The 19,271-nt window shown below is 50.0% G+C and overlaps 1 protein-coding gene across 3 annotated transcripts in view; it reads left to right on the forward strand.

Annotated features, from left to right (window-relative positions):
• Positions 1-19,271, forward strand: part of Pgant5 (polypeptide N-acetylgalactosaminyltransferase 5) — a 390,813-nt gene that overhangs the window by 70,379 nt on the left and 301,163 nt on the right. For 2 of the 3 annotated variants that reach the window (XM_050187571.3, XM_055076249.2), the window contains exon 2: positions 14,719-14,776. The exons of the other annotated variant lie outside the window; for it this stretch is intronic. The gene's annotated coding sequence lies outside the window, so the exon portion shown is untranslated. The remainder of the gene's footprint in view (positions 1-14,718; positions 14,777-19,271) is intronic. 3 annotated transcript variants of the gene reach the window in all.

Below are 19,271 nucleotides of genomic sequence, written 5' to 3' on the forward strand. Positions count from 1 at the left end.
GGAGTCCTTGAGCAACGATGCTTCCACAGACACTCCAGTGCGCGCGGTTCCTAATGGTGTCATGTTGAAAGTGTTTTGATGGAATGTATTTTAGCGGCCGCCCATTACGTGGGAGACGTTGTGTGTTTTGGCATAGCAACACAATGCACCCAACAGCATTCACTATGCAGGATGTTAGCTGTTTTAATGCGGGAACTGGGTTAAAGAAAAAGAATATCGCAGTGCAGGACGAAAAACGCGGTGCCATTCAGATACATCACTGCTTCTCAAGCTTCCCGCTTACTGCAGTTTATGTAACTTTAATGTTTACCGGGAAACACTGGCGGCGAACGCTATGCACGAAGGTGAGCTTTCTGGTGGAAGCGTCGTTCTTGCGTGGGCCGATCGCCGTGGTAGTGCATAGCCGCGCCGAAAGGAATTACATAATTTTCAGGTCTCTTTTATTCTGGTGCACTTTTAATATATACATCTGAAAAAAAAAATTGACATAGAAGGTTTGCACTGTCGGTGTTTTGTTTCATGAGATCTTTTGTGGGCTGTCATTCTCAAACTTTCGTGGAATAACTTTTTCTAGTACGGGAGACAAGGTATGAGCAACTTTACCGATAGAATGGTGTGGCAATGTAACCCGCATGTACCGCATGTCATGTGGCAAGGCGTGGCGTAAATGTAAATACATGCGGAAATTTTCGCTCACGGACAACTCTGCCAACGCCGACACCTGATGTTCTGGGACTCGGGGCCCCCAACGCGTTAAAACAGTGCCTGCCACACGTCTTTCTCGTTCGAGTCTGTGCCCTCGTCTCCCCTCCTTGTTAACTTCTCGAGCCCCTCGCGTGGAGTCGAGGTAAGCTAGGGGGAGCTTCGGAGGGCAGTGTTTAAACCCGAGCACTCTGACGGCGTCGCGAAGCTGGTCTCGGTGGCTGGCACTGCAGGTGGCGGAGTCCGCTGCTTGTTAGCCGGTTCCTCTCGCGCTAAGCGGGATTGGCAGCGGGACGTGGCGCCTCCGTTTCAGCAGCGTTTGAGGCCTCGCGGGGCAGTATATCTTAAATGCTGCTGGCACGCATAACAATGGAAGACGTTCAGGCAACTGTCCCGCCAGTCCAAGATTAAAGTGAACCGTGCGTATTTATAGGGTCGAGTTGATTGCGCCTCCGACCGTTCCTTTTCGAAATGCGCTGTTATTTAAACAATAATCGTTTGCTTCGTTGCTTTTGATGCATTTCGGTTTGCAACTAAGAAAAAAAATAAACGTGTGTGTGTTGGTGTGTGTGTGGGGGGGGGGGGGGGGGCAAGGTCGTTTTTTTTTCTTTCCTTGCAGTCATTTTGCGAGTATAGAACACCCCCCCCTTTTTTTTTTGCGAAGCGTTCCTTTTCTGTCATCTTTTGCAACATATTAGATATACCGTGGATTCGGACTGTGGCGGCGTATGCGGCATGACTGCCTGGTTTCCTTCTCTGAGTGCGTTTTCCCCCTGTGTGCCGCGTTTGTCATCGATCCGAACTTCGCGTTTGCCGCTTTACATGTTCTTTTCGTGATTTCCATTCTTGTCGCACTCACATTGTTTCTTTTCGCTGGTCCACCGTTAAAAGAACGTCCGCATAATTCCATTCCTTTATTTTCTTCTTTTAGTTCTCCACTTTTCGGGCTGAGGCATTTAGCGATTGTTTCGTTCAACCCCGTTGTACGTCTCAAAGAAAAACAAAAATGACCGCAAGAAGCCCAAAGGGGGACTTTCCTATATTGTGCGCACGGATGGAGGTGCACAAGCGCTTCTGTGTGCTCGCGCTGCTGCTGCTGCCGGCGCCTTGGCGCTTTTTTATTTTTATTTTATTTCCCGTGCAGCCTCTTCACTTTACCCTCCTCCTGCCTTCCTTCTTTCTTCATCTTCTACTGCCTGGCCGAGTGGAAACTCCTCATTCTGCGACTCGGCGTGGATCGCCAGTCCGATATCGAATCGAATTTCGAAACGGGAACCGCCCCCTCCCCTTTTCCTTCTCTCCCCCTCCCCCCTATCCCCCTCATGGCTGGCGACACCTGCGCGTGACAGTTTGAGCTCCACGAGGAGGTCATAGTGAGACTGGAGTGGAGACGACTGATGTCCCGACACTCCGTAGCCCATAGGCTGCGGACGTCGAAGCGCAATTGCACCGCGCATGTGGGAAACGCCCAGTGCGTGCAATCCTGCTCCTTCGTGATCGCCATAATTAGACCGTGGACTAGCTTGTATTCGGTTTATAGGCGCAGCTGCCTCGCTTGGACAGTGGTGCGATTAATTTCTTCGTATTTTTTTTTTTCTGTGTGCAGTGTGACGTCAAGATAAACGTCGTTGGTATATGTAGACGCCGAATGACCTTGTGCACTACCATTCCCGAATGTGGCAATCGACCTCCAGCCCACATCTGTTAAGAAATCCGGAACACCCAGTACTTCTGTGCACTATACATACTGTTATGAGGCGTACGAACCGACCGTATACACTCTTAAGAGGAAAAAAAAAAGAAAGGATAAAAAGCGGTATCGATCTTACTCCTTTTTGGGGATTAACTGACCTGCCCCAACCATTCTTCCTTTTGGGGTGTAATTGCGAGGGGATGAACTGTTACTCCCGATGCGGTTCCTCCGTCAAGGACTAACATTTGCTCTTTTGCGATGCTCCTCAGGCAAGTAAATGTCATTCTTTCCGAATCTCATCAAAGAAAGAAATGAACGAAATTAGCCATCTATACGCTGACATAGAAAAAAAAAATGATTGAGCTGAAAAATAAGAAGTGCCCCAAAGTAGGATTCGAACTCGCATTGACGAGTCAGGTCCTCTAACCACTAGACCGCGGCAGCTTGTTTGACGAGTTAGGATACTGAGGCCAGGTTAAACATTTCAGCGCAGGTGCGGCAATACAGTAGCGGTGTTTTGTGTACGCTATATGCGGGGGGGGAGGGGGGGGGGGGGGAGTGTGACGTTCGTGTATTTGCAACCATAAGCGACAGCAAAAAGAAAAACTGCCTGGTTATTTTTAAGATGACTTAAACTGAGACACATTACGTGACTTACGTATAGCGACCGCAAACCGGGCACGCGGCGACGATAGAGAAGGACGAACTTCTCTGTCGCTTACCGTGCGCCGCATGAGCTGCACATCGCTCAAGTTTGCAATCTCCTCGGAACGGAAGAAACTTGAGTACCATTGAGCAAGAACATCTGCCAGTCCATCAATGACTTGCGCGTTTAATGTGTATCGTAGTACGCGCCGCCTTCGCTGTACTACGAACAAGGTTAGCGAGACTGAGCATCGTGAAGTTCACATGCCATGGGAGACATTTGCCCTTACTACGGCCGAGCTGGAGTATACAAGCGCGCGCGCGCGCGCGCTCGGTAGAGAAGCACGCTTGTGCTCTAGTCCGGCCTTTGCCTTGCATTCTGTCAGGGATGCGCTACACATTTTCAAACCAAGATTGCCTAAACCAAGATCTGAGTTTTGTATGGAGAGTTGAGCTGCGCCCGAGACGAACCTATATCGTTGAGCGCTCAAGCCTCGTGTCAGCCGGGGTGCACATTTTGGCAGCGAATAGCGATTCCATGTTTTATTTTGTAATGAAGATACTAATGGCAAAGCTAAGTTGGACCAAGTATTATATATTCGCAAGGCTCAACCGGCATTTGTTTCGGCGAAGAAAGGTGTCTTATCATCGGAGAAAACCAAGGGGCAAGGTTATGTTTTATATTCCGAACTGTCAACGCAGCGATCGTACGTTGGTATGTCGACACTGATTACTTCGTACGCATTAGGATATATTTGGCGAGCAGCAGGAAAGAGGGTTACAACACAATAAGCGCCGACTCTTCGCTCTTTTCTCTGTCCCCGTCTATATATAGTTGGCGCTGTTGCTTGTCAAATGTAAACTTCCGCCAACTCGCCCATGGTCCCCTGCTATTTCGCGTATTTAGGAGATATGGGTGGTACGTATTCTTTCAGAAGAAAGTTCCATCGGTTTCTTTAGACTGCTGTGTTTTCTTCGCTTATTTATAAGCTACAAAGTAGTAGTACTGAGCAAGTGCTGTGCAGATATCGCGTTACGAAAAGCTGTATCTCAGTAACTTCCAAACAGTCTGTCGTGTCGCCTTTTCTTGCTTAGCGAGGCCCCTCTCACACATAAGATTGATGTTTCCGCTGCTGCGAATGTGTAATTTACCAACGTAGCTTAGCCTTAACAACAGTGCTTCTTCGTGTCCTTTTAAACTGCAACGTATTTTCTAAGAGGAAAGAAAAAAGGGGAGAGGCAGAAGAAAAGCTGAAGTTGATTAGAGTGATAAACTGGGCGATTTGGTGTCGGTTCATAAGAGGCGCTTAATACACCTGACAAGGTAGACGTGTCAGGTCTTCCCTTTTTTAGAAGTCTCTTTTCTTGTCCATGCTAATACCATTGCCCCCTCGCTTCACCTGTCCCGGCATAGTCGGCTACGTGGACTGCCACTCCGTAGGTTCTCTTCATAGCCCCTCTTCGCCTGCAGCAGCGACGAAATTTTGACGCTCAGGCGGGGTTATTGGGAAGGGAGGGCGAAGCAGCGTAAGTGGTGGGAGCTAAGCGCTGCTTGCCGGCGCCAGTTTGGTGAGGTTTTGGGGAAATAAAGGGGAAAAGGGGAGGGGAAATGTGTGAGGGAATGCTAGGAATGTAAATATCCAACCTAGGCTGATGGAACGTGGCTGCAGGCAAGAAAAGAGTGAGAGAAAGAGTGAGATAACTCCCGGCTGATATAATGGCATAAAAAAGAAAGATATATAAAATTAATCAAAAGTTTGATGGACGCGTATTCAGAATACATATATGCGTGGAAGACAGGTATATGGAACTATAGATCTCGTTCGCTATATCCCTCGCTATTGTCGGTTTCTGTATTTTGTTCCTTTCGTCAAGCCTGCAGGGTTGGGCTGTCAGGAGAATATGACCTTTTTTTTTTTTTTTCGCATACCTGCGTTTCAACCATCATGGCCTCGCACATTATTTTTTTAAATTTATTATCATACATTATTTATTCTTGTGTGTGTAGACGTTCGCAGTTCAAGCGCACGCGTAGCCCAAGAACGTCGATCGCCCAGCCATATATAGGACGTTATTTCTTGGCGCCTGCCGCGGGACATTATTTTTTTTTTTTCCCCGCCTCCATACTTCATCCCGCCGGCGCCGTTTCGATTGGCATCTCGGCTCTCGCGAAAATGGCTCGAGCCACGCACGTGGGGTGTGGGGAGCGGCGGTATCGGTCGCGCGACGCTGCTGGATAAGTTGTGGTGGCACACACACACAGGCACACACAAAAACTAACAATAAAAGAACGTCAAGCGAAACGAGATTTCGGAGCCCGCACGCCTGGCGAGAAATCGCCGATGGCGCCCGGTCATCCCTGCGTTTCGTGTCATGGTCTCGTTGGATGCAAGACGCGCGTGCGCCATTCGCCGTTCGAAATTGAATAATGTTTACAGAAACCGGCGGTTATACGGCGCCCCTTCACTTGTGCAGATATGTATGTATGCGTACTCGCCAGGGGCGCGTCATCCTGGAAACGGAGTTGGATTGGCGGACAAGATAGCAAGGGTAAGAGGCGGAGGCGCGGCGTATATACGAAGTGAAGCTGTGCTGGTTGACAGACAGGTGTATAGGTGGAGAAGGAGAGAGGCGGTGCGGGAAAATTGGGAGGGTTGAAATGCTTGCCAATCCAACTATATACTCGCGCAGCATAACTGTGACTAGCGCAACCCGTAAGTGACTAAGTCCGGGTGTTTGCCGCGTTTTCGATGGATGCGAAATGAAAACGTGCCAATGTATGGTATTCGGAGAATTCTGGGGAGTGCGCGTCGAAGATCTTTACTTTTGCGGTCGATCGATCTGCTGTGTACGGCATTTCGAAGTTGAGACTATGATGGTATGCAGGCATGGGCCCTTCGCTGATGCGTAACCGAGACACTCCAGGCGATGCTGGGCCTATAGGATTAAAAGCTTGGGCTAGTTGGCTGGGCACCATGGGAATGCTAAAACAGCGCGAGTGACAAAGACGAAAGGAAGACATTATAAGCTACATTATACGCAGGTGCCTTGCGTCTGTGCGACTCCCACGTCTTCCATTCGTCCACGTCTTTTGCGCTTCGTTTCCATTTCATGCTGCCTGCTTGTTTCGGGACGCGCCTCTTAGTTAATGCATCTTGATCGATCGGCATATGTATATACGCCCTGAGTGTGCGTTCTTCGATGGGGTCTTGCCTCAGGATACAAATCGGGCCTGTGAGCGGCTGGATGCGTTAGAAGACAGAATTGTATGGGACGAACTGCCCATGGTGACATCGAACTGGTTCGGCATCCCGGTCACGGCGGCCGCATTTCGATAGAGACGAAATGCGAAAACACCCGTGGGTGCCTTATATTTAGGTGCACGTTAAAGAACCTTTGGTGGTCTAGATTATTCTGGAGTCTCCCCCACTATGGCGTGCCTCATGCATAATCAAATCATCGTTTTGGCACGTAAAACCTCGTAATCTAACCATATGGCTCGGTGACACCATAGATTGTTCGCCGTCCAACTCGGGCTTCTTGTGCCGTATTGCTCGGACCTGGACGTGTTACAGGAGGAGGACAAGGGTATGTTTCAGATGTCGGTGGTATAAGGGCTGAAAACGTGATCATTCAGCATGACGCGGCCTGTAACCCGTATACGGTACAAGTACTGCATGGTCAGAGACAAATGCTATTATGACAAAATTAATATGGAAAAAAGGCACCTTCTGTACGCGGTATAAATTTTCTTCGGCAGTTTCCTTTTCGTTTTTTTCTTCCTTCCTTTCTTTTTTTGAATCGGTCCAATTGCCACAGAGTTGTCGATCGCGACGGAGAAAGAGTGAGACGCAAGAAACTGAGAGAAAGAAAATTGTGGCAGGTCCAGCTCACTTCTTTGGAATCTGCGTTAAGCGAAGCTCTTTTGAATCATTTATTCTCTTAATACTATTCAAACATAATACTGTGTATTGCGCGCAATATTATTTTATTTGCAACTTGTGTACTTGTTTGCCCGCGCCATAGCTACGTGCGTGTGCCCGTCCGTTACTGCGCTTAAACAATCTCAATATCTCCGGGATAGACCCAGTTTACTGTTAGTGTCCGGAATCGGCTCACTTTTGATTAAGTGCTCTCCAGGATTGACCCATTTCTTACTCGGCGAGGAAACGAAAACCAACCAACCACGTCAAATAAACCCCGCGGAGGCAGGAAAAGAAAGCCTTCGTTTATAATAAATTATAGATAATAATTATGGTAAAACAGTGCGAGTGTAATTTGCGTAGGCCAGGATTGACACACTCGCTTCGCCAACGTGCGCGTAGTTGTTGGCACGCTGCACTGCCTCGTTCCGCGCGGCCCCGTGATGTGTGTGTGCGCGCTCGCCTGTGCAGTTCGAACGGTGAGAGGCGAGGTGGCGAGCGCGCTTGGACGGGGTCGCTGAGCCGAGCAAAGTGCGTCTGCCCGGATGGCCCCGGCCTGAGAGGAGGGGGAGGGGAGGCGATTGCCGTTGGAGCGAGGGGTTAAATTTGCATAAGGTGGTAGCGGCTGCAGGCGCCAATGAAGCGGCCGCTGGCCGCGCATTTGCTTTAACTCGACGCTTTGTTACTATTATTCTTGCGCACACTCCTCTCGTTTCGAAATTCGCATTTGCAGGTATAGGTTCGCTGCACATTCGCGTTGAGGCAAGGTCGGTTGGGTGTATGTAGCTTAAGCTAAGCTGTGGCTGTCCGCTCTTTATTGTGCTGTTGAGGCATTGCATTATTAAGGCACGCGTAAACCGCGTGCCTGGTGTACCGAACATATAAATGCCCTTTTTGCGGAATCCCGCATGCTCGAGTGGCAGCCTTTCAAGCGCGGGTCTCAGTATATAGGAGAGCGCGGACAGGCGGTGGAGGTGAACCCTTCGCACGCGAGGTGCCTGGCGCGTGTCGCCTTTTCTTCTGCTCGAGCGGCGCGCCATCTCTAACCGATTCTGTGAATGGGCCGATTGGGGCAACGGACAATCTTGGAAAACGTTTCGGTTCCCTTGGGGCATTTCACCTCCGAACCTCGTCGATGTGTGCGAACTACGTATAGCGTCTTTCGCGACCACACAAGGGGCTATACTCGTTTAAACCCGCAGAGGCCGTCACGACGTGACCAATTAACGTCGTCGTGTGCGCGACCTGAAAGCATGCACTGATTTGGACCGGACAGCAATGGGAGTGTGCTATACGGCACGTCATCATTCTTCTTCCTTTAGCCGCTGGTTATACAGTGCTACGCGCTTTGCGTGTCTGCTGTGGCGAGCCTACCGCTTAAAGTAATAACAAAACGGAAGACAAGTGTAGTTACTGTCGCGCCAGCTGTCGGTGTAGCTTTTCGTGGCAGCTAACAGCATTTCGTTTGTTGCCGAAAATTGGGGCAAGGAGGATAGGGAGGCACCTCATTTGTAGCCTGTCATGATACCTTTGCTGAAAGAGGCTCGGAACTATAGCGACAGCGTTCGGAAAGCCGTGCCTAAGATTACTTTATTCTGATAGTGTTAAGTTCCGCGGCAGGGATCCATCACGCGCTCGTTAGCTCGTCTTGTGCGCAAAGAGATCCGCGGATGACGGCCATGCTGCAAAGGCCTCTGCGAGAGTTTTATCCGCACTGTTTCACCTGTTGGCGTCCAGCTGCGTAGTTTCTACGGAGACTGTATTGCCGATGCAGGTTGCGAGCCACGCCTGCCGAAGCATGGCTGCTTAGCTGGGAGCGCTGGCGTATTCTAATGCGCGTCATTCAGTTAGGCGTTCGTTAGAGGAGGCATGCATATTCTGTAACTGTTCTTCATCCGCCTCCTCGGTAAACCTGCTGGGTGGTGAGCCACATCTTGTTTGCGACAGCGTGTGACGCGACTCCGCGTGATATTTCCAGCTGCCGCGTTTAACTCTGCAATATGTGCGTCTAGTGCGAAACATTCTTCGCCTCTTATCAGCCAATTTGTGTTGTTTATCGAACCTGTCTCGCCTTGTTTCGGGCCTTTTCAAAAAAAAAAAGGGGGGGGGGGCTGGACTACATCTCCCATGGGGGGATTTGAATCGGGACCCGGCAGCTTGCGTCCTCTAACCTTGGGTACGCAATACCCAGGGTCTTCATAATGAGAACCGTATACCACACTTCTCAATTACCAGGTGGACGCTCTAGCGCTTTGAAACGGTTGGAGCGTTCGTAACTTCGCATGTAGCATACAAGCATTCATGCAGCGTTCCTTCGTGCGACAGCGAGCCAGTTTCCCCCATTCTTCCCTAAGGGAGGCTAGCGTGTTCAGACTTCGTGTGACAATGCACCGCCTTGTGGGTCGGCCCCAGTCGGAGCATACTGTCACGTACCATTGACGGAAGAGTACGTTCGTGAAGTCAGTCGTGATCCAACCGCCGTTGTCGTCACGCGCACAATTTGCTCACCTTACGAGGACATGTTGCGCCATTTGATAACTCCTCGCGGAACTCCGAATGGTACAGATAGCCACCTATCTGCAAAATACTTTTGCATAGCATTAATTCCCGGAGTCTCTTTTCTCCTTCCTTTTTTTCTGTTGAAGTTCCCTGTGATTACAGCGCATGTCGGCGCTTACGTCTAAGCGCAAGCGGAAATACGTTTATATGAGCTGGCAAGGCTGTGTTGTCATCGAAAACTTGGGAATTCACTGGACCGAGCGAAATCATTGTTTCCTTACTGTTCTGTTGAGATTTCTTTATTTTCATTAAACGTACAGCCGCTCCGTGTGCGATAGTGAAAGAAGGAGCTGTACGCTGGCGTTGGTGATCTTTTTTCTTAATTTTTGTTCTTCCTTGTTTTTGATACAACCGTAATAAGTTACGCGTGAACGACTTGGCACTCGAAGAGTTTTTCTCTGCACGCAACTCGTTTCGCATGTCATGGCCGTTTCTGATTGCTGTGCGCCATGAGTTGCTTGCTGAAGGAGAGGCAATTATTTCCCGTTATGTTAGCAGAAAAAAAAGGGGGAAAGAAAGGAGGGGATGGGGTGTGGGAGGACGTACGAATGATGTGGGCGGGGATGCGGAACCGAATTTCAATGTCGCTTTGTTTCTGTTTCTTTAGCCTCCTACGTTCAAAAAGGTTGTTTCTTACGTCGTCCTTCGCCATTACGTGGAATCCAGATCAGTTAATGTCGTAAATTACTTGCCCAATCTTTTTTTACTGTACGCCACCTGTCGGTGTCTCGTCGAAACACAATAATTTATTCTCATTACCATCCGCGTGAACCGGATCGACGTATGTGTGGGAGGCCCTTGCTTTAAGCAACGCTGTGGCCGCGGCTGACAAAGCACGCGTAGAAAACCGTGCGCCGGATACGCGTGGCGTTTCAGGCGTCTCACTTCGTTGTCTCGGAAGGAAATTAGGCGGAGTCGAGGGACTCTCTGAAGGCCTCCTCGCTAATCAGACGCGCAAATCAGCACCGAAAGAACCTTCTCGAAAAGCGGCGCAAACACTCGAGAGGGCGTGTTGGGATAAGGTCGGCGACTCTGGTGGGCTTCTGCCGCTACGGTGCAAGCTAAACCAATCCTTATGCACCTCCTAGTATAGGGGACGTTTTATTTTGTTTGACCCCGTAGATTGATTTTGGTTAAGGTCCTCACCTGCTTACTGATTCACTCGCGAGAACTCGATTGCTGCGACGGATGGGGACGTCCTCCGTTTTTTCTTTTCTCTCGACCTCGTACGTCTCGTGCCACGAGCCGCGCCTGGTTCATTCGCTGCCTCGTCTGTTCGCTCTGTCACGCAGGCAGCCGTGTTCGTGCTGTGACCTACTTACTTATTCGCTTACTTGGTGCGCGCTCCCTCAACCCTTGCGCAACGAGATTCGTAGAGTCGAGGAAACCTAATTACTGCGCGGGTCTGGCTCATCCCCGGCGGAACGCGCGCGTCCTGCTCCGGTGCAACTCTTGTGTTGCCGGGCGTTCCCGCGCCTTTCTTCCCCAGTCGGGTTGCTCCTTTCGCGTGACCGGGCCTCCTCCTCCAGCCCTGCTCCCACCCGTCGCGGTCTAACTTGGCACGCTGGCTCGCGTCCGCGGTGTGCATGTTCTTTTGGCTCCGGCACGTATGCGCTACTGGTCTCCCGGAATGCGCTCAGTGTCTCGTGAGAACTCTCTGCGTAGACGTGTTCCGCACGCTCGCTGGCTGACTGGGGTGCCCCGCGCGTGGTTTCTTTCGAGACAACCGTTGTACGTACGCGTGAAAGATTTCCGTCGCGCATCGCGTCGGCGAATTCTTTTCCCTCGTCTTTTTTTACCCCAATTTTTCTTCCCTCCAACAAGAATCTCTCTCTCTCCGGAATGAACTCGGGGATGGGAGGGTTGCGGCTTGCCTAATCGCGCATCTCAGGCGGCTCGCGACTAGCCAGAACTCTCTCTCTCTTTCTCTCTCTCTCTCTCTAAGCGAGCGGTAACCGTTGCGTGCCGTTGCGTTCGGGGTGCGTTTTCACGCGCGGTGTGCGCTCCTTAGATAAGGCGCTCCGGCTCTTCCTCCGTCACGCCCACTTCGCCCCCGCCCCCATCTCTCTCACTCTCTCTTTTTCATCCGTGAGCTCCTCGAGTAGACGTCTCGCAGACCTATATAGGGCTAGAGTCCGAGGAAACTCGGGAGAAGTGCGCGGCCTCGAGCAAATTGCGATGCGGACCGTCCGAACAGGGTTCTCTGATCCGGTTGATCAATGATGCAGAGCTGCGCCTTGCGGGCTAAGTTTTTCTTTTTCTTTCTGATTGCTTTTCTTGACACGTCCGCACTGTGTTGGCGGACTACATTTCGTCCTTATGTTTTAAACTTTGTTTCACAGTTCACTTTGTTGTTTCTTTCTTTCTTCTTTTTTTCGTGTATACGGTCACGAAACGGACGAAACTCGATACTATACCCATTTACTGCCGGTTGCGTCACGAAATTACTTTGTAGAGATGATGCTGAAACGGACTCCATTACATTCGCTGCGCCGTCTTTTATGCCGGCGCGATTTGTGTTCTGATGGATCGCACTTTTGCAGTAGACTTGAAATCAGCTGGCTGAAATTCGTGGTAGTATTAAGCAGCACATCAGCTCTCTAAGTTTTCACATTGCAGGACACGCGCGCTTCTTGCCTGTGATTGGCTGTCGTCGTTCTGCGTCGAACGAAACGCAATGTCACGAGCGAGTCTGGGATTGGTCGAGCTGTTATTCCGCTAGAAGTGTTGGTGCGGCTTGCGTTGCCTGTATATACCTACTGCCTGCATTGCAACTCTTCAAAAGCAGGGCTTCGAAGAGAATGTAGAGAAGTATAGCATAACAATGCGTTTGCTGGGCTAACTGGTTCATATCGCAAATTAAAAAAAAGAAAAGAAAACTAATATGTAGAAACTTGCGCTACGACAAATTTGGTGGGAAAGCAGCATACACTACGAGTGGATGAATGTGAACGTGCTGTACAGTGTCGTTGTATAGTTCGGGTATGGTCCACCAGATTTCGCTTGCATTATCAGGGGAGCGAGAGGTAATCCTCGCTACATCCTGACGAAGAGAAAGTTTCAATTTTTCTGCAGGAATTACTGAATGGCGCGGCGCGCCTTTTCTTCAAACGCCACTTTCCATGTGCACTATATAGTTTGGTCGCACCGAGCCCCAAAACGGTGGCGTTGCTTGTCCAAGCTGCCGCCGTTTTTCTCAGCCCCGTCGTCTTCTGACTATACACGAGGGCTGTGCACAAGGAAAGTCCGCGAGTTTGCAGTTCACGGCTCTCGCTATCGCTCGTATAGTTTAAACGCTCGCCTCGAATGTGTGCACGTAATTCAGACGCTGGCTGTTTAGAGGCCAAACGTTAGTCACGTGGCGCTCCGAGCGCCGCGGAAAGAATGGAGACTCTATTGTGAAAGAAGCTAGTCGATGATCACGCGCGTAAACGTAACAATGGACCGTGTTCCTTTCAGAAGGGCACCGTCAGTGTATTTACAGACGCGAGCTTATATCCCGCCTCACACTCCACGACGACGACGACATGCCTTTGCCTCATTCCATGGTAGGAAAGAAAGAAAATTGGAAAGAAGAAATGCGAGACAAACGGAATTCTCGCTCATTGTCGCGCGAGAAATCTATTAGGCGAGGCGTTTTCGGATTGGGTGATCATTAGGAGGAAAAACGATGCACTTCGCTGTGTTGACAAGTCGCGACGACGGGCACCTGTCAACGCGGATGTGGGGGAGAGAGGCTGAAGAGGCGGGCACAGGCAGACGAGTCACCGTTTTCGATTCGATGTAACTGACGTCTCTCCGGCTGTATAGTCGGCTAGCTGGCACGTCGTGCGAAAGCTGTTCGGCGAAGGGTCGGAGACGTGGAAGGCGGCTCCGCACTCGGGCGTGCTTTTGTACGTGGCGCACCGCGCCTGGCGAGGCGACAAAGTGGAGGCGGATCCGCGCGCGATTGAAGTATGAATCCGCGGCTCGGCGCGCGCGGATTTCTATAGGTCGGGCGCCCGCGGCGAGGCGGCGGTGGCGGCGACGACGCTTTCTGCGGTTTCTGGTCTCCGGGACCATTTTTCACTCGCCGTCGCTTTGACGTGTCTGCGCCGAGTGCGGTTTGCGTGTCTGTGTGTGCGCGGCGCGCGCGTCTCTGGTTGGTTTTATTTCGTCTCGCGGAACTATCTTTATTCCTTCTTTTTTTTTTCCTCAACTCCTTTTGTTGCGGTGGTGTTGACGAAGCTGGAGGATTTCGCCAGCGCGCTGGTCCGCTCGTGCTGTTCAAGCGGACGCTTTTGTGTCACGTTTCATACTGCTACACACCGAACGGGGCTTGCTAGGTTTCTGTAGCACATTGTGGACCTGCCTCCGGTAACAAATCGCTCGTGAAAAAAAAAAGAAAGCAAAAAAGGAGGAAAGAAAGTAAAGGCAGGTGGTTTCGCGGTGGAGGCTTGTGGTTGCGGCCGGGTTCGAGCCTCCTCCTCCCTTGCCGTGGGCAGGCACTGCGAGGGACAAGACACGAGAGTGCTTGTTCGGCCTGCGTTTCAGGCTCGCTGCAAGTGAAAAAAAAAAAAAAAACAGACGCGAAGGGAGGTGGCTGTTTGTTGCACGATTCAAGTTTAACTTTCGACCTTGAATTACAACGTTTCCCTCTGTTACGCGGGGCGTCTCTCGCAGCGTGCAAAGCTGCATGCGCGTAGCCGCGGTAACGCGAGCCTTTGCACACGCAACGTTTTGCATGCCACGACAACGTCGTTTCATTCGGTAAATGAAACTCGATCAATGAAGGCGCGGCGTGCCTCAACTCGCCGAATATGCGGCACTACGTCACTCAGTGCGACACTGCGTACGTCACACGGGGGCACGCAAATAGTTGAGCCACATGCGGGGTTGTGGCCGTCTGTGTGTAGAGTAAGTAGCCCGAACCACCCAACTGCTGCTAAAGTCTCTCTGCCGGCTTCCTCGAGAAATCGCACGAATCGGTAGCTTGCTATTTCCGTATACCATTCCAGTTTTGACCAGTGGCACCGGACGTGTGCATGTGCGTGCGTGCGTGTGCGCAGTCACATTTTACATGCGCCACTGGGGAAGCTCACGACAGTGGTCTTCGCAGTAAGTGCCTTATCCCGGTGGCTGCGAATACAACTGGGTCGACGAATTTGGCTGCTTGGGGTTTTCTTATCAAGCTTCTCCAATTTCTTGCGTTTTCAGATCCTCCAGCAGGCGACGCTTGCCGTGTCGACGCATACGGGAAGGATCGGCGAAGGGGGTGAGTGCATGATACCTTCTACCAGTTGATTTCCTTCGACCTCGATCTTCCGTGTTTGCTGAAGGCCACTGGGTAGCCTACGTGCTCACTGCCTAGAATTTGTAATCGCGACGCTGCAAGATAAATTAACCACGTAGCGATTTGAAGCGCAACGCTTAAAACACTAAATTATTCGGGTCCCGCGTTGACCGGCACTGACGACTGTGAACGATCTTTTAGGCGTTCTGAGCGTTGTAAAAAATACTGTTGATCGGCGTTCTATTAAGGTCCATGTATACATTGCATTCGTGTGCAGCGCCATATCGCATGGTTGAGCAGCGTTTAACAGCCTGTGTTGACAGGAAATCGGCTGTCGCGCTCACTCCGCCAACTGGGTATATGCAGGGTGTGTCACACAACTTGGGGTAAACTTTAAAGATATGCAAATGCTACGTGGATGGAAAGAACGAAGGTAATGCTGCTTGCCGTCGCTTGGAGATACTCAGATGAATTCTTGCATTCCGCCTAATCAGCTAATTAGACTTTATCCATTAATCAACTTCTCAAAAGTGTCAATGAGAAAATTGTAGAGCAACGTGAAAAACTCCCGATACAGCTTTCTGTTGCTGAGTACGTGCCAGATAAAAATGCTTTTCAGAGTGTGAAAGAGGCTCGCGAATACACGCAATGTCCCTCGTGCGGCCTCGCCCGTCAATTTTGCGTGTATTCGCGGACTTCTTTAACGCTCGGAAAAGCACTTTTTCACGATCGAGAACTACATATAAGAGTACGCAAAAAATGCAGGAAGAAAAAACTCTCGAAAAGTAATCCCTTTCGAAGCTAACGGCAAAAACAATTTACGAGAAATACAGAACATGTAGCATGTGATTATGCATTTGTTTAGCAAACTCGTCGGCTGGCAGCTAGATCCTTCAGTATCCAAGTTATTCCGTTTTAATAACATTTCGGAAAAGATAAATACCGAAAGATGTCCAGGTATGCTCTAGCTGGGTGACCAGTGTCATGCTCAGCGTGTTTGTACAGCGAGTTTCAGTTAATAGAATTTTGGCCAGCAGTATCTCATTAAGGAAAGGGTGTTTGCCGAGTGTACGTTCTTCAGACCACGCAAGGCGCTTGCACATAGGATCACGTGACTCGAGCTTGAAAGCAAAAGTCGAGGCCTAGACCGCTAGTTTCGGTCAAGGTCGAGAAGGGCAACTTTAGTTGCGCACGAAGTCGTAGACAATTTGGGCGCTCTTTCGTGCTACTTGCACTGCATGCTACGAGAGAGCTAAACGTCGTTAGGAAGGCGGTTTGCGATCGGGTTGACTCCAATCGATTTCTCGTTCAGTACGATGCAAGCAGTACGCGTATGCTATATATCAACAAGGGTAATCGGATTTCGCTATTGTTCAATTAAGAACATGACGTCACTGTATCCGAGTTCACTATTTGCGCGGATGCTTGTTCACGTGATGCGCGTCTCGGAGCAGCGAAGTCGCTGCTTAATACTTTCGGGTTATGTGCCACCGTGTACCGGGTGTTTCAGTGAATGTTCTAAAAGAATTTTTTTAAAGGTTGCCTGTGGCGGATAGCACAATTCTAGTTCATGAACTGGTCTACTCGAAGCGGCGGAGAGTACTTGCAAAAAAAAAAAAAAAAAGAAAAAGGAAATGCATAATCGTATGATTAAAAACATCAATTCATTATTTTTAACTAAGAACCTTATGACCCATATTGCAATTTACCAGTTCTAGCCGTGGAGTCCGCAATTGGCGGATCAACTTGGAACGAATTTCCAAGATGACACCAGTTTCGAGATATAAGTTCCCGAACTTTGCGGAGAAATGCATTGGCGTTCCAGTTACTTGTGTGCATCAGTGCATGAAACGATGTTTTGTTAAATTAACTGGAATGCCAATGCATTTTTTCCGCAAAATCCGGGAATTTGTATATCGAAACTGGATCTTGAAAATTCGTTCCAAGTAGAATCCGCCTTGCGAACTCCACGGCTATAACTTGTAAATTGCAATATGGGCCATAATGTAATTAGTTAAAAACTTAATTAGTGAATTTTTATTAATTCGTTGATTTGGCATCTCAATTTCTTTTGCAAAGTATTGTCCGCGGCTTCGAGTAGACCACCTCACGAACTGGAACTGTGCTATCAGCCACAGGCAACCTTTAAGAATTCTCGAAAGTGTTCGCCGAAACTCCCTGTACGTGGCATCACGAATAAACAACGCGCTCGCTCGTTACACCCAACGAGCTTGGCTGCCGCGCGCCCCTGCCCGTGCTCGCGAGGGTTGACCGGAGAAAAGGGTCAAGTTCGTCGCGTAACCGGGACTGTAGCCACGTCTGCGTATAACAATAGTACGTGCTTTCCGATGCTGCACGCGTCGTTAAGGAATGAGGGCCGCCGTCTTTCCCTCCCCCCTCATGCGCAAGCGTTGCGTGAAGCCCGTTGTGTATACGCCGCATGCCCTGCCTGCCCAAAGGCTTTGGCCTGCCTCGAGTACGGCACGGCGTTGCGTTTCGCCCGCGCATGCGGCTCGAGCACAGCGCGTCGTCCTCGGGGCGAAATGGAAATAAAGCCACGTAAAGTAAGCGCCGCCATGACTGGGCAGCGCGCACAGTGCGACCCAGTTGTTTCTCTCCGCGTGGCGTTCGACCGGGGCGCAGCGAACCATAAACGCCGCGATGCTGTGGCCGCGCACGCGCGCGGCGATGCGCAGCTGTGTTTACCCATCGCGAGAACCTTCTCCTTTCTCGCCCATCGCGCGCTCCTCGCGCCTTGTGTAAACCACGCCCCGGGGCTGCGCCTGCCTTTGAGCGAGCTTCCCCGGCTGGACAGTGGACGCCGCTGTGGCGTGCGTGCGTGCGTGTGTGTGTGTATGTGCGTCCCTTCATTCGCGGACCTTAAACGGTATTCGTGAGCAGGTCGCGTCTGTTTGCTACTTGCATTCTATCGTTTTTTTTTTTTTGTTCCGATAGCGTATTAGATGGGCACTCCTAGCGAATTTTCTTGCCGTCGTATCTTAGGTATACGTATGCTATATGCCATGCGGTATGTATGCGGGTTATATTGCCGCACCATTTTGTCACTAAGGTTGCTCATACCGAGTCTTATTACATTATTGACAAAGTTGTTCCTCGCGATTTTGAGACTGGCAGCCCGCGAACAAATGTCACGAAACGAAACACTGATAGCACGCGCGTTTTGGCTTAAATCTTCTCAGAATTGCGTATTAGAAGTGCGAAACAGTAACAGAACCCAAACTTGAAAATGGTGTGATTATCTTGGCGCGGCTGTGCACTATACCTCCGGCATCGGCCCAGGTAAGAAATTTGAAACGTACCCGATACGGAATGGTGGTAAAGTCGCTAAGAAAGAATGTGGGCTTTAGTCAGTAAGCATAAATGAAATTGTTTGGTGGCACGACTCAAACGGAAGGCTCCTAGCACAATAGCTCGTTTTTTTTTTTCTAATAGCTTACGTTTACTTCAGGTCATCCTGCCTCTACAGCTACGAGCCTTACACTTCGCGTAATAGTCTAACATGTTGCCGTCGCATTCGTTGCTTCGCCCGTTACGTTAGAGAAGGTCACGCGCGTCTTTTATTTATCGCGTGCCTTTGGAGAGAACCGTGCAGAGCTATTAAAGTTACAGCACCGTGAACTAAAGTATACTCCTCTTCACGATAGACGCGTGTTGGGCAGGAAGCTTGCTCGCCCAGATACTCGAGACGGTCTTCGAAGCTGAAGAGACGAAGCCGCGACGAGGGGATACACGCTTCGCGGAAGGACTGCGCTATCGCGATTCTGATCTGCCGGCGCTGTCTGTATGTACCATCAACTCAACTTGTAAATTTTTTTTTTGAAACGGAGTATATAATTATTATCAGCGGTGCGCCCGTTCGCGCGCAACAACATGGTTTCCGAGATTGACCGGAGCACGTACGTGCGCCAGCTAGTGAGAACGCGACGTGATACTGCAGTTAATCTTCCACTATAAAAAAAAAAAAAGTGAGGTACGTCGTTTTCTCATTTGATCTCGAGCCTCGATCGCTCAGCGTAGTTGCTTCGTAGTCGAGTTCAATAGAATAGAATGGGCCGTAAACTGTTAAAGCAGTTCAAGCAATACCGAGCCAGTAGCTGAGTCTATATTTTTATATATAGATAGTTAGATTTTTTATATAGATAGTTCTCTCTCTTTATAGATGGATTTCTTTCTTAATTGTTTTTCAAGTTGGCGCCACATGGAATGTCAGTAATGTGCAGCGTCGGTGCCAATCAATTACAACCCGCTGCCGGCGTATATACGGTTCTTTGGCTACCTGGCGCCTGCATTAGCGTCTACGGTGCTGCAGCGATTTAGCGTTGTAATAGACGGGGAGGACGAGAAAAGGGTTGGTGCGCTGCGCCTGCCTGTATAGCCTCAAATTGCGGACCGCAGCAAGCGGGCTTCTGACATTATCGCGGCCCCTTAAGTGAATTTCAGGCGTTTGGCGGACCGT

Source organism: Dermacentor andersoni, chromosome 2 (assembly GCF_023375885.2).
Source record: "Dermacentor andersoni chromosome 2, qqDerAnde1_hic_scaffold, whole genome shotgun sequence".
NCBI lineage: Eukaryota > Metazoa > Arthropoda > Arachnida > Ixodida > Ixodidae > Dermacentor > Dermacentor andersoni.